Below are 13822 nucleotides of genomic sequence, written 5' to 3'. Positions count from 1 at the left end.
CTCTAGGTCCATCCACGTTGCTGCAAATGGCATTATTTCCTTCTCTTTTATGGCTGAGTAGTATTCCATTGTGTATATGTACCATATCTTCTTTATACATTCAGGCTGCACTTCTAACAGAAGACTGGGTGGAGGCATGTATTCCAGTTAAAAGCCTATACTAGTTACAATGTATACTGATGTACCAAAAAAAATCTCATCACCTCTGTAAATCACCACAATAAATTTTACTTCTCACACATGTATATTCAACCCAGGTTTACAAGGGTTCTCTGCTCATCATGGTCATTAAGGAGCTCAAACAGGCAGCAGCTGTGTCTTGGTGGCTTCAACAATATATAAGGTAGGAAAAGGGGACGTGGCAAAACATGCATACACTCTTAAAGTGTCACAGCCCTTTACAACTCATTAGCCAAAGTATGTCACGAGGTCAAGTCTAACTTCAAAGGAAATAGAGAGGAGCAAGCCTGTCATAGCCTAGAAGGGGAGAAAAATATTATAGAGACTCTTACAAAATCTCGAGCAAGAGGTGACAGTGTCTTAGAGGAGGGGGAGAGTGGTGGAGACAGTGAGAAGTCACTGTATTCGGACATTTTCAGAATATGTAGCCAGCAGTATTCACTGACAAATGGATATTTGGTGTGAGAGAAAGAGAAGAGAGCAGTGATGGCTTTGGGGTATAAACCACTAGGAAAAAGGAGTTTCCATAATTGAGATCAAGGAGACTAAAGGTTTAGCAGAATTTGGAGGGGACTTAGATTTGCATATACTAAGTCTTAGACATTCATTTGGAACGCTCAAATGAACCATTGACCATAAAAGCTGGGGACTGCAAGGGAGATGTCTGCATTGGAGAAAACAATAAGAAAATCAGCAGCAGATAGGTGACATTTAAAGCCATGAGATTAGATGAGATCACCAAGGGAGTTGACAGTGGTCCAAGGACGGAGCTGTTTCACCAGATGCTACAAAATTGCAGATTTTGGTATCTGAATTCAGAAGTTAATAGTTTTTTCTCTAGATCCATCTCATACAGATAATTCTAGGCCTATATACCTGCACCATGTTTATCATACCTAAGTGTAACTGGAAATATTTACCCATTTCCTATAATGAGGTGATGTATATGAAGTATACAACCACCAGTACCGCACAGACACTGAACAAGCACAAAGGATGTTTGCTAGTGTGCCGTCACCCTGCCTGTAACACCAACTCCTAACTTCTCTTCAAGAGCCCCACTGTCTAATATGTGAAACTCATCTTCACTTCCATAGGCAGCATTTAATTATTATTTGCCTTCCTATTTTATATAACATTATATCAAAATGTATTATAGAATTTGGTACTTTATGCAAATGTTTTAAATGTATTTTTTTCTTCTTAAAACATGAATTCAGTGCATCTTTCTAATGTCTTTGTAACACCGTGAAGCAGAGGTCTTGAAACAGAGAAGAATCTTGAACAAGAATATTGAAAAAGGATTAAAAATAATCATAATTATACGAACCAAATAAGTTATGACTGTTGGCAATTATCCTAATCCTATCTGACCTCATAATGCACTATATACCAAATAAAGCTTTAAAACTTTTAAAGTAAAAACCAACACAACTTGACAATGTTTTACTAACCTAAAATTTTAAGTACAATAAAAAGAGAAAACTATACAATTGATTGTTTTAACACCAGGATACCCTGCTGCATGTGAGCTCCTCAGAGACCATATTTCATTCACTTATAGCATAACTAGGTAGCATAATTCATGTGACACAGGAAGCATTTGATTCAGGAAATATTTTGAGAATCTATTTTGTGACAGGTATTGTCCAAAGATAGGGTAAGAGAAATAAACTGGCAGATTAGTATCCTGCTGTTTACAGTTTATATTCTAGTGGAAGATATAAGGAATAAACACATATCTAAGCCTAAGTTATAGTTTCAGGTCAATGATAAACGACATATATAAAATTAAAGCAAGGTGTGGGAATAAAGAGTGAGGGGAAGAGGGAGGTTAGATAGCTGGGGAGAAGATGTCACCTTTCTGAGATGATGACAAAGGGTGAGAGACAAGATTACCATAAAGAAACCAGCCAAATAGAGATCTCAGAAAAGATATTCCTGATGGAAAAATTAATAATTGTAAAGGTGTGTGGACAGAAATGACCTAGTGGGTTCAAGGGCAGCAAGGCCAGAGGGGCTGAAACAGAGTAGTAGGGAAACAAAAGGTAGGAGACAGGGCCAGAGACCTGGCAGGGATCATATCAAGTAGAGCTTTGTAAACTAGAGAATTTGAATTTTACTCTGTAATAGGAAGCCACTGGAAGGTTTTGAGCATGATAGAGATATGATTTGATTTATGTTTCCAAAAGACTACTTTGGATTCTGTGTAGAATATAGGTAATAAATCAGGCGAAATCCCAGAGACCACTTTGTTAATAGGTTTTTAAAGTAATTTGGAAAAGAGATGATGATGGTTTGGACTTGTAGCAGTGTAAGTAATTAGAAGAAGTCAAATTAGAAAGCTTATGCTTAAGCTTACAGACAGTAAACAACCAGCTGACAGATGGCTGAGCAACCAGACAGTGGTTGATGGACTGCATGTACCATCTCCAGGAATGAGGGCAAGGATAAATCCTGGGGTTTTGGTATCACCTGCTGATACAGGGAATATTGGAGGAGCAGGATTTTGAGCCAAGAAATCCATTTTGACTGTGTTAAGTTGTACACGCCAAATTCATATTTAAATGAAGATGTCTAGAAGCAGAAATATCAAATTATGAACTCCAGATATACATTTTAGGATTGTCAGTGGATAAAATGAATTCAAATCCATAGGAATGCGTGTAATCAACTCAAAAGAGAGAAGAAAGGATCTGAGAGTGAGCACATAGACTTGGGGAATTGGGGGAGGGGTCATTAATTAGGCTGAAAAGGATTCATTAAAAGAAAGAAATCCAGTAGAGATTTTTGTTTGGGAATCCACAAAGAAAAGTTTTCATGAAAGAAGGAATGGTGTATTGTATACAATGGTTCTTAACTTCAAGTATGATGTTGGTTAAAATTGATCATTGGGGTTGGCCAGTGAAGGTTTTGGTAACATCAGTAATAGTAATTTCTTAGTAGTATTAAACCACTCGGTCAAAATTAGTATTTAACTGTGTTTATAAAAGGACCGGCAAATATGAATGTGGTAATAACCAGTTATGTGAGGGCTCAGGGAATCAAAGAGGCTTTTGTTTGTTTTTAAATTGGAAGGATTTTTGTGATTTGATCATTTGTAACACATGGGAAATCAGACTATTGGTTAGATATATTGATAGATTTGTTAATGGAAAGAAGAATAGGTCTATTTTTATTTCTCAGTGAAGGAAGAATCAGTCACCAGCACTGAGAGATGGGAGAGGTGTGAGGAGAAAGTAAATGGTATAGTCTTTTGAAAAATAATGAGTAATGTAACTATAGAAATGTGAATTTCTACAGAAACCAATCTGGGTGATTAAGGGGTAAAATCTGTAATGGAGTGACAGTGACAATTGCATTGGATCTGAGGGGTCTCCAAACAAACATGATAATAATCTTTTAAAAACTAATTTTTTAAAGCACTGATTTTTTCCAAATAAATCTGGAGAGTGAAGTAAATAATCTAGTGCAGTTTTTCCTCAAACAAATGCTCAGAATCATATTTTTGTTTGATGAAATAGGTTTTCATAAAAAGAGGTGTTACATAAGTCCGAGGTTCACTGACTTAACCAAACTGAAACAGAGTTTGGTTGATAGTTGGTTTTGTTTTGTTTTATACTTTTAAACTGTAGGACTTATCAGAGCCTTTAATAAGCCACTGGACATCGTGACTCTCCAAGAGTGTGATTTTGAATGTTGTATTTGAGTACACCCCTTTTTGGGGAAGGGAGAGAATCCCCAAAGAATCTGATTATTTTCCTTTCTCCAGTGCACAGTCACCCTGGTAAATGTCTACAGGTCTCTGGGGGTAAGCTAGGAGAATGATTAAATTATAAATTTTAGTGTAATTTTGAGAATACAGTTTAGGAAAATCTGTGCTGGTACTTCTGAATTTCAAATATTTTACCACACTCCCTTTTCGTTTTATTTCTCCTCCATGACTGCTTTACATAATAACTTCCACTCTTCTTTGTTTTGCTTAGATTAATAAAGTGTTATGAGATTTATTTTGTGAGATATGCCAGCTAACATCACTTTTCCTATGGTAATCAGGCACTAACCACCTGTTATTTTATGGATTGTAACATTATACTTAACTATGGAAGAAGTAGAAACAGCTTGTCTATTTTAATATTATTTGAGGTATCAAAGAATGCTTTCCTCTGAATATTGTTACGTTTTAAGTAAACACAATAAAAAAGCAAAACATCCAAAATTTCAAGTTGTTTCGAGGTGGTTCTAATGACAAGGAACTTGAGTAAAATGTGCCACATTGTGCATGGTAGCTGAAGAGAAAATGTGTGAAATTGGGAATGCTATTTTCATAATTCAGAGGCAGGCAGAGACCAAAAAAAATCTAATTTCATCATTTTGAGAGAAGGCGAAACAAAAATGCTCCTGTGCTTTCATAAGATTTTTCTCCTATTTTAGTCCATACACTGAGGTTTCTGAAAGTTCCATTTGCTAATAACTTAATTAGCAATTCAGGGTAGTTGGGTCTGCAGCCTAATGCTGTTGTTGGAGTTGACTTTGAGAATGAAGGCAGCCCAATTTGTTGAGTGATTCGCATCTCTACCAACTGGCCCGCGAAATCTAGAAGCATCACCTGGGCTTCCCCTTGTTAACTCAAAGCACATCACAAGGCTCAGATTGATGTCTAGGGCCCCTGAGCTCTCTGCTCGCTGCCCACACAGCAGCTATAATCATATTCTGAGCATGGGGAGTTTAGTTTTATCTAAGTACTCCAAATCCACCGTCTCAAAAAGGGATGCTACAGGACAGAAGTGTCTTTTATTGAAATGAGCTGAAAGCATTTACATCCACAAGAAAAGCTGTGCTTTCCCAAGGATACTCAGTCATGACTAATTGTGTCTGATGCCATGTGCATAAAGCAAATAGCATTTGGTTTGGCTTTCACAGTTCTTAAGGGAAAAAAAGGTACATTGTATACAAAGAATCAGCATGTTCCTTTTCAAGATGTATTTATTGTTTCTGGGGATGATACCTGCTTTCTTTCTATTTATGATTCTAGTTCAGTTTCCTTATATGCTTTTTTCTCTTTCATTTCCAGATTGAATTGTGATCAGAAGAGCAAATGGAATTACATTTTGCAGAATCCTCTGTTGATTCATATATAAATTTCAGAAAATGTTGAGACTGTCAGGAGATTAGCATTTCTTTCTCGAGATGTTGTTTGTTTGTTATCCTTCACACTGAGCGAGATTAATGGGCATCAAGAGATGGGGGCACATAAGGACGCATATATTAACCCAGCAGTTCTTTCCTTAGTGCAAGTGCCATAAATATTCACAATGTTGTTTGTGTTATTCTTCTTTTCAGTTCTAATTTTTATTCTCCTGCTATGTCTTTTTTTTAACCTCAGAAGTGGTATTATATAATTATCATTCTTAGTGTTGTGTGTGCCACATTTAAGTGGTTCATTTTTTCTAACAACTAAAGATTGACCATCACTTAGCTTGCATGGATCTTTTCCAAATATTCCTCAGTTGCCATAATTTGGTAAAATGAGACACCTTCTTAGAAAGCTTTTTTTTTAAAAGCAAATTAACTATGTCAGGTTTATTTCATTTTGTTTTGCTCTATGAATTAGTGTTCTATTTTCTGGTATAAAATAATTACAAAATGAGCTTAAATGAGCAGACCCATGGAAAATCTATCTGTATAACTCAGTCCAATATTTAGTCTATGAAACATTATTTTGGTTAATTTCATGATATTCCTGTGTTATTATTTTAGTCCTGGACGTGGCACCAAATATTTAGGAAACTTTTTTAGCCAAAGTTCAATTAGAGAAGCAGAATCAGTAGTAAATATATATGAAGGGGTTAGCTTTCATGATTGTAAGGGCGGCCTAGGCGAGTCCACAATCTTTAGGGTTGGCCATCAGGAAGGGAAGAGTGGACCTCTCAGGCTGAGTTAAAGATGCAGTACACAGATAGAATTTCTTCCAGGAAACTTCTGTTCTGTTCTAAGGGCTTTCAACTGATTAAATCAGGCCTACCCAGATTATCTAGGATAATCTCCTTTGCTTAAAGTCAACCACTTATAAGTGTTAACCACACCTACAAATGTCTTCACAGCAATATCTAGATTAGTTTGACTGAATAACTGGGTATCTTAGCCTAGCCAAATTAACACATAAAACTGACCATTAAAGTCCAACACATATCAACTTGACACCCCTACACATCTCCTTGAAGTATGTTTACCCTCCAGATAAAAACAGTAACAAAGTCCTATTTTCCAGCTACCATGATACAGCTATCCTGTGCACTACCGAAAATGCAATAACCATTTCCCTGGAGGAAGATGCACAGTCAATAGGTAATTTTTACTCTTCTCTTTTGATATCCTGTATCTTAAATACTGTGATGTAAAGTTAACTATTACTAATACATCTTATGTTAGATGATAAAAAAATGAATGGGAAGGAAAAGAGAAAAAATGCTTAATATATCTCTATCTATCTATATACAAACACATTCAAGCAAAATAAGGAATAAATGATTAAAGATATTACAGTTCTCATTTCTGCAACTAGTCACAAAGTTATAGCTAATATTTATAACCACATTTCTACTATCATTCCAGTACATCAGGTGGCCATGGCTCTTTGCTTGTTGAGGTGACCTAAATGTTAATTCCTGAAGTGTCTGGGCCATTAGCAGTCTTACCTTAGTTGGGTTGATGCAATTTTCCATTAATTTAATCACGAGACTGGCAATACTAGAAAATAAGTTAGTGATCTCCTGTATTCCAGCCGTATCCTTTCTTACCTCCATTGTATAGTGGAAATTAAAATTGTGCAAACCAATCTCCCCTTGGTGGTCAGGATCAATCACTCCTGTCAGTACAGGACTCCTTTCTTTGCTTGTTGATTCAGACATATGAGGAGACCAAAATGGACCGTGACACTCTTAACTTATAGTTCAATGGGGTCATTGTTGTGCCTCATGGTGGAAGCATTTCTCCCTTTGGGCTAAGACATCTAAACCAGCAGAGTGTAAAGTCACAGGGACAGAAAGGAAGGATTTTGCTAATGGCAGTAGTGAGTGGTGCCACTCTCATTTCCACCCCTTGATTCCTAGACATGAATACTGGCTGTGGAAAAAAAGAGCACACTGTGTGTGCTGTCATTAATTTAGAGGCTATACAGCCTCCTGGTGGAGAGTGCCACAGCCCTGCAAGGTATTACCACCTGGCTGATACTGTAACTGAATCTTCAAAAGACTGTAGCTCTATTCGGTCAAGTCAACTTATACTTGATGATGAGGGACATGGTACAACTGGTAAATTCAATGAACATGGACCCATTGCTAAACTTAATTTGCTGCTTAAGAAGTGATCATTACTTCATTGATCAGAAACAATGCTATCTGGAATACTGCAATGGTGGATAGGCATTCTGTGAGTCCACAAATAGTTTCGACAGAAGCATTTTGTGCAAGACAGGTAAATCCATATTCAGAATAAGTGTCATGCAGAACACAGTGCTGCCCCTTCCATGAGAGAAATGGTTCGATATAATCAATCTGCCAACAGGTAGCCGACTGATCACCCTGGGAAATAGTGCCATATTAGGGAGTCACTGTTAGTCTGTACTGCTGGCATTAGGCACCCAGCAGTAGCGGTAGCCAGTTCCTTTTGGTGAATTGAAGTCCGTGTTGCCAAGCCCATGAATCACCTCCATCCCTGTCACCATGCCCACTCTGTTCATAAATTCCAGCAATAGCAGGAGTGGCTGAGAAAAGAGGCTAATTGGTATTTGCTGATACGTCATCCTATCCACTTGATTATTAAAATCCTCCTCTGCAGAGGTCACCTTTTGATGAACATTCACATGGGACATAAATATGTTCACAACCATTGCCCTTTCAGCAAGTCCATGCACGTTTCTCTTCCCAGCACCTTCCTGTCACCAATTTTGCTATTACTTTCCTTCCTAGTCTTTGACTAGTCAGCCAGATCTTTGGCCACAGCCCACAAATCAATATATACTCCTACCTCTGGCACTTGTTCCTTCCAAGCAAAACGCACAGCAAGGTGCACTGCTTCAAGCTCTGTCAACTGGGAAGATTTTCCTTCACCACTGTCCTTCAGCAATGCCTCAGGAAGGGCTTGGAGCACTGCAGCTGCCTGCATGCCATGCAGGACCCTCTGTAAAACATTCCTGAGTTTTCTCTTGCTCAGTCGACTAATTATGGGAAACTACCCAGGCCATAGGTGTGGGCTGAGAAAGAGAAGCTAATGAGGCAGGAGTGGGGACTATGCATTGCACAGCCCCCTCGTGTAACTTGCTTGTGTCTTCAGGACTTGCTCTAGTTCAATATCATAGATATCACTTTTATTTGAAACCAGAGTGCTGCCCAGAATGCCCAACTTCATGGCTTGGTGGGTCAGAAAATACTCAGTTCCTGATGGGCAGCTCAGGTTGCGTTGTAACTTGGTGGCAAAAGCTTAAGCATTCAGTCTCTACTAAGGCCCAGGAGCAGGTCAAGAGGTGATTCTCAAAAGGAGAGTCATTATCTGCAGAGGATGACAGCACTTTTCTCCAAAATCCTGAGTATTCTCTGGGATTCAGCTGTAAAGGCCTGTCAAAGCCTCCATGCAGCATCTCAATCTGCCACTCACACACACCCTTGCATCTGCCCCAAGTGGCCCATCCATGGAAGCTTGCCCCAGTCACAGAGCCTTCCTTTCTTCTGGACTCTAAAGCAGCAGCTGTTCAGGCCACTCGGTAATGGACTGGACTAGCATACTTAAAGCAGGAATATGTTGCCTCCAAAAGCCAAAGAAGCACACTAAGCACTGACTCTCTTTTTTGGTTGGGCCAAATGCGACAACTTATCTTTTACCTTAGAAGGGACATCTAACACGCTCATGCCACTGAATTTCTAGAAATTTAACTAAGGTAGAAGGCCCCTGTGTTTATTTCCCACCTGTTACATGCCAAGTGATTTATTGGAGGGAACTGGTTTATGTAGCTGTGGAGGCATGTCCAAAATCCACAGAGCAGGCCATCAGGAAAGGCAAGATGAAATTCTCAGGATGCGTTGAGGCCACTGTTCTGTTCTTAAGGCCTTTCAATTGGTTGGATAAGAGCCATTCATAGTATCTAGGATAATCTCCTTTACCTACAGTCAACTGATTATGACCTTGAATAACATCTAGATAATATCTTCACAACGGCACATAGATTAGTGTTTGATTGAACAATGGGAGACTCTAGCCTATCCAAGTTGACACACTCAGCTGAGAGTCACTGCAACCTTTGCGCAATAACTTAGGTATCTCTGGAGATTTTTCCTAATTTATAAAATATGGCACTGTGTATATGGTCTTTAAACCTTTCCTAGCTCTGTGTCACTTCAGAACTTCCACATGGCACTCCACTAGGTTAGAAGTCATACAAAAGAGCAGATGTAATCACCAACTATTTGAGGTAACCTCTATAAATCCAGTTTACCCTAAATTTTCATCCCTATTTTTTCAGGTTGAATTTAACTCCCATCCTGGTCTCACCATATTTACATTTTATTATTTATAAAATGTTTATTTTGATGCACCAATGAATATGTATTACATCAAGACACTATATGGAGGAGAAAGAATTTAAGCTTGTCAAGTGTAATGGCATGGAATTCTAGACAGTTTTCAGGTAGAAAAAACATACTAGAAAACTGGGTTACTGGAAGTAGGAGGAAAAAGCAGAGTTCTAGTAAAAATTATAGTCAAAAATGAAAGAAAATTATAAACGGAAAGAAAACACATGGTTTTTTGTTTTGCGGTACACGGGCCTCTCACTGTTGTGGCCTTTCCCGTTGCGGAGCATAGGCTCCGGACGCGCAGGCTCAGCGGCCATGGCTCACAGGCCCAGCCGCTCCGCAGCATGTGGGACCTTCCCGAACCGGGGCACGAACCTGCGTCCCCTGCATCGGCAATTGGACTCCCAACCACTGCGCCACCAGGGAAGCCCACACATGTTTTACCTTCTTCACAATTTTGATTTTGATGGGAGCTTCTTTATAAGTGTGTGGGAATTTTGCTATAATTACTGGATCTTTTGCACATAACTGGACATGAAATATAGAAGTGAAAGGCATTGCTGTTAACCCACAGGTTAGCTGTGTCCTATGCTAGTAGTGTGAGATTCAGTATGTCAAATTAATATGGAGTCTTAAACCAGAGACTTTTCTCCAGATTATATTTCTTAGTCACCTGTGGTATGAATATAAAAGATTTCTTCTCAGCACTTTTTTTTTGACACAGGAAGAAAACAGGAAGAAATGGGACTCTCAGTTGAAGTCAGTGTACCTTAATCTAACCCAAACCCTAAAGGGCTAAACATTCCCATTAGCCAATAGTAAATCTTTTTGATGTCACCTAAAATAGCTGTGTATTTTTGGAAAATAAGAGTGTAGAAAAGAGTTTCCTTTGAGTTTTATGTCAAAGGGAGATTTGCTCTGTTAAGCTCATTTAATGCAAAAGCTATTCCTAACTTTTGTAATAATTTTCCCCCTCTATAATATGGTACAACATGCAATTCTCTACATTTTGTTACAGGAACTGACTCTCAGAAATACAAATTTAGATTTGAGTTCAAACCATACAGGAAAGGGATTTATATACAAGACAGAGCTGTGAAAGAATTAAAAATAGATCATTGACACCCAATATCAAAGCAAGGATATGACTTTTAAAATGTAGGAAACAATATTTCTTCCAATGTTTGTAGTAATCACATGATCTATATAGGATTTAAAATATGGTATAAAGTTTTGCTATTTAAATTCGGAATTTAAATTTATTCTTATTTTGAAGTGATGAAAAATACTAAAGAACATCCTGTACCATTTTATTACCGTAATAGTTATGACCTAAGCAAATGAAGCAAAGGAATTTTAGAAAAAATTCTCTTTGTGTATCTTACTCCTAAAGATTCTTTAAAACAATAGTTTTCAAACACGGTCATTCTTTTTCTCCAAAGAACATTTGGCAATCTCAATAGACAGGTTTGGTTATCACAACTGTGGTGAAAATGGGGGGGTATGATGCTACTGGGATTTAGTGGGTAGAGGCCATGGAGGGTATTACCATTCCACAGGGCACAAGAAAGTCCCCTACCAACAAAGAATTATCCACCCAAAATATCAGTATTGCTGATATAATTTCTTTAAAGAATGAAACAAGGTAACTGATGTAAATTCGGATACCTGAGAATTACTATCTACTAATGACAGAATACTATGTTCAATTCTGCCTTAAAAGGTCTAAATGGCAACCACGTGCATTATAAAAGTTTCTTCCAAATAGATTCTGCTATTTTAATTATTATTTTTAATAATTCTGTCCTCATTTTACCTTTTTATTTCCTCTTTGATCTACTAAGTAGTATTTCATAGGCCATTGCTCCCTAAGTATATATTGCCATGACAACCAGAACGTCTCTACACACCCTCCCTTTACTTATGATTTTAATTTACTTATACCTAAGTCATTTTATGGACGGAAGTTAATTTTATGCCTTCAAAATCTTGTGTGCATGCACTCAATAACTATTTATTAGACATATTTTATGATCCAAAGCTATCTGCATTTGCATATTAATTGTGAAAGAAATAAGAAGAGAATGTCATAAAGAAGTTGGTAACTTGGGAAGATTTTAGAGGAAATCAACTACGAACTCGGCCTTGAAGTTGAGATTATAAAATGGAAATGCAAAAGAGGGCAGATAGCAAGTGAGAAGGAAAGTGTAGGCAAAGGAGGAGAGTGTCATATGAGTGAGATATATATTAGGAACAGGATTGTCAGCTTGGAGGAATAAATATCGTTTGCAAAAGCATGTGGAAAGATAAGTTTGCTAATGATGGCCACATTAAAAAAGGTCTCAAGTGTCAAACTAAGGAGTCTGGGTTTGTTTCTATTTTTGTTTTTCAAACAAATGGGAGATATAGAAATTTTTTGATGTAGAAAGGTGCCATGGGCAAAGAAATTTTCTAAAATGACTAATCTGTTTGCAATATGCCAAATGGAGTTCGCATGGGGGAAGTTTCAGGACAAATTCGATATTAGGGAATGAATTTTAAAAGGAGTAGCAACTCTGGTGATAAATATGGGAGATCAAGACATTAGATTTAACACGCTGAAGAAAATATAGATCAACCTAGGAAAAAACTGTAATGACTGAGTACTGATATATACTATACTTGAGAAGTGGGAGGAATAATAGAATAGAGTTGATCCAAGTGGCTAAAAAAGATACAGGGAAAAGAAAATGCAGTGTAGAATCAGGAACTAAATCTAAGACCATACTTTATTAATTATTGCAATACCATACTGGTGGTGATTCACATTTATTTTGTTTAGAATTATTGTTTCCATGCTGATAAGCAAGACTGGTTCAGGATTTGCATGGCATATAAACTATCTCTTTATATAATACTAAGATAAAATGGACTTGGAAGTTTTATAACTTTTACCTCTACATTGGAAATTTTTGGAGGAAAAGAGATCATTTTGTGCTCAATTTTACTTCAATTTTTACAGAAAATCTTTGTGCAGATACCTTTGTGGCTTAAAAGACTTTGTGGGAGGGCATGGGCATTTTTTAGTTTTCTTGTTTTTTAGTTTTTTTTGTTTTGTTTTTTTCCTTTGCTATTTCACATGTATTGGTCAATTTAGCCTTTCTAAGATAATTTTATGCATATTTGCATAATTCATTTATTTCTTCAAGACTCTATTCCGTCTAGATTTCATAATTAATAAGTATGTAATTGAACATAACATCCTTCAAACTGAGCAAATTAATGAGGATTAATATATTGGAGTACATGAGCATGCATATTACAGTCTGTCAGCTCTTTTGTTAATGAAAGTGCTATAGATACAGAACAAAATAATTTCATTAATATAGCTATTTCCTTTGTAATTCTTGTTATGGTCACTTTGCCAAAAGATCATATTCAAGTGACCTTATTTTTATGTATCTATGTGTCCATTTTTTGTTCTTCTCCTTTAGTATTCTTGCTTGACACTAAGTAGAACATTTTGACCCAGATAAGGTTTTCTTCAGCTCAGAGAAATTGCCCTTGTTTTTTGATGGCCCTTTTATCTTGTTTATATGTTGTATTTTTCTAAAATTTCTATGAAATATTTTCTCAATTTTATCTTATGACTTAGATCTTTATATTTGCTAAGTGGAACAAAGAACAGCAAGAACTTACCTGAGACGGCTAGTGCATCTCTGGGCGGGTTCCCTTCTGCCTGCAGGATTTGCCTGAATACGGTGTTTTCCTCAAACTGGCCACGTAGGGCAGGGGTCCCCAACCCCGGGGCCGCGGTCCGGTAACGGTCTGCAGTCTGTTAGGAATAGGGCCGCACATCAGGAGGCGAGCAGCGGGCAAGCCCGCAAAGCTACATGTGCCGCTCCCCATGGCTCCCCATCGCTCGCATTGCCACCTGAACCTTACCCTCTTCCCACCCTCATCCGGAAAAATTATCTTCCACAAAACTGATCCCTGGTGCCAAAAAGTTTGGGGATCGCTGGTGTAGGGCATAGACTGGTAGAGTGAGAATAGCATTTAGTTGAGAAAGTAAAAAATTACATTATCCTGGTAGA

At 37.6% G+C, this 13822-nt stretch overlaps 1 long non-coding RNA gene across 1 annotated transcript in view; it reads left to right on the top strand.

Moving 5' to 3' along the window:
• Positions 1 to 257: 257 nt before the first annotated feature.
• The window catches only part of LOC132597306 (uncharacterized), a 35573-nt gene continuing 22008 nt past the window's right edge, over positions 258 to 13822 (top strand). Inside the window, exons 1-2 of the long non-coding RNA XR_009563848.1 lie at positions 258 to 343; positions 5255 to 6528. This is a non-coding gene — a long non-coding RNA (uncharacterized lncRNA). The remainder of the gene's footprint in view (positions 344 to 5254; positions 6529 to 13822) is intronic.

The sequence above is a fragment of the Globicephala melas genome, chromosome 5 (assembly GCF_963455315.2).
Source record: "Globicephala melas chromosome 5, mGloMel1.2, whole genome shotgun sequence".
Lineage (NCBI taxonomy): Eukaryota > Metazoa > Chordata > Mammalia > Artiodactyla > Delphinidae > Globicephala > Globicephala melas.
This window is presented reverse-complemented; position numbering and strand designations above follow the sequence as displayed.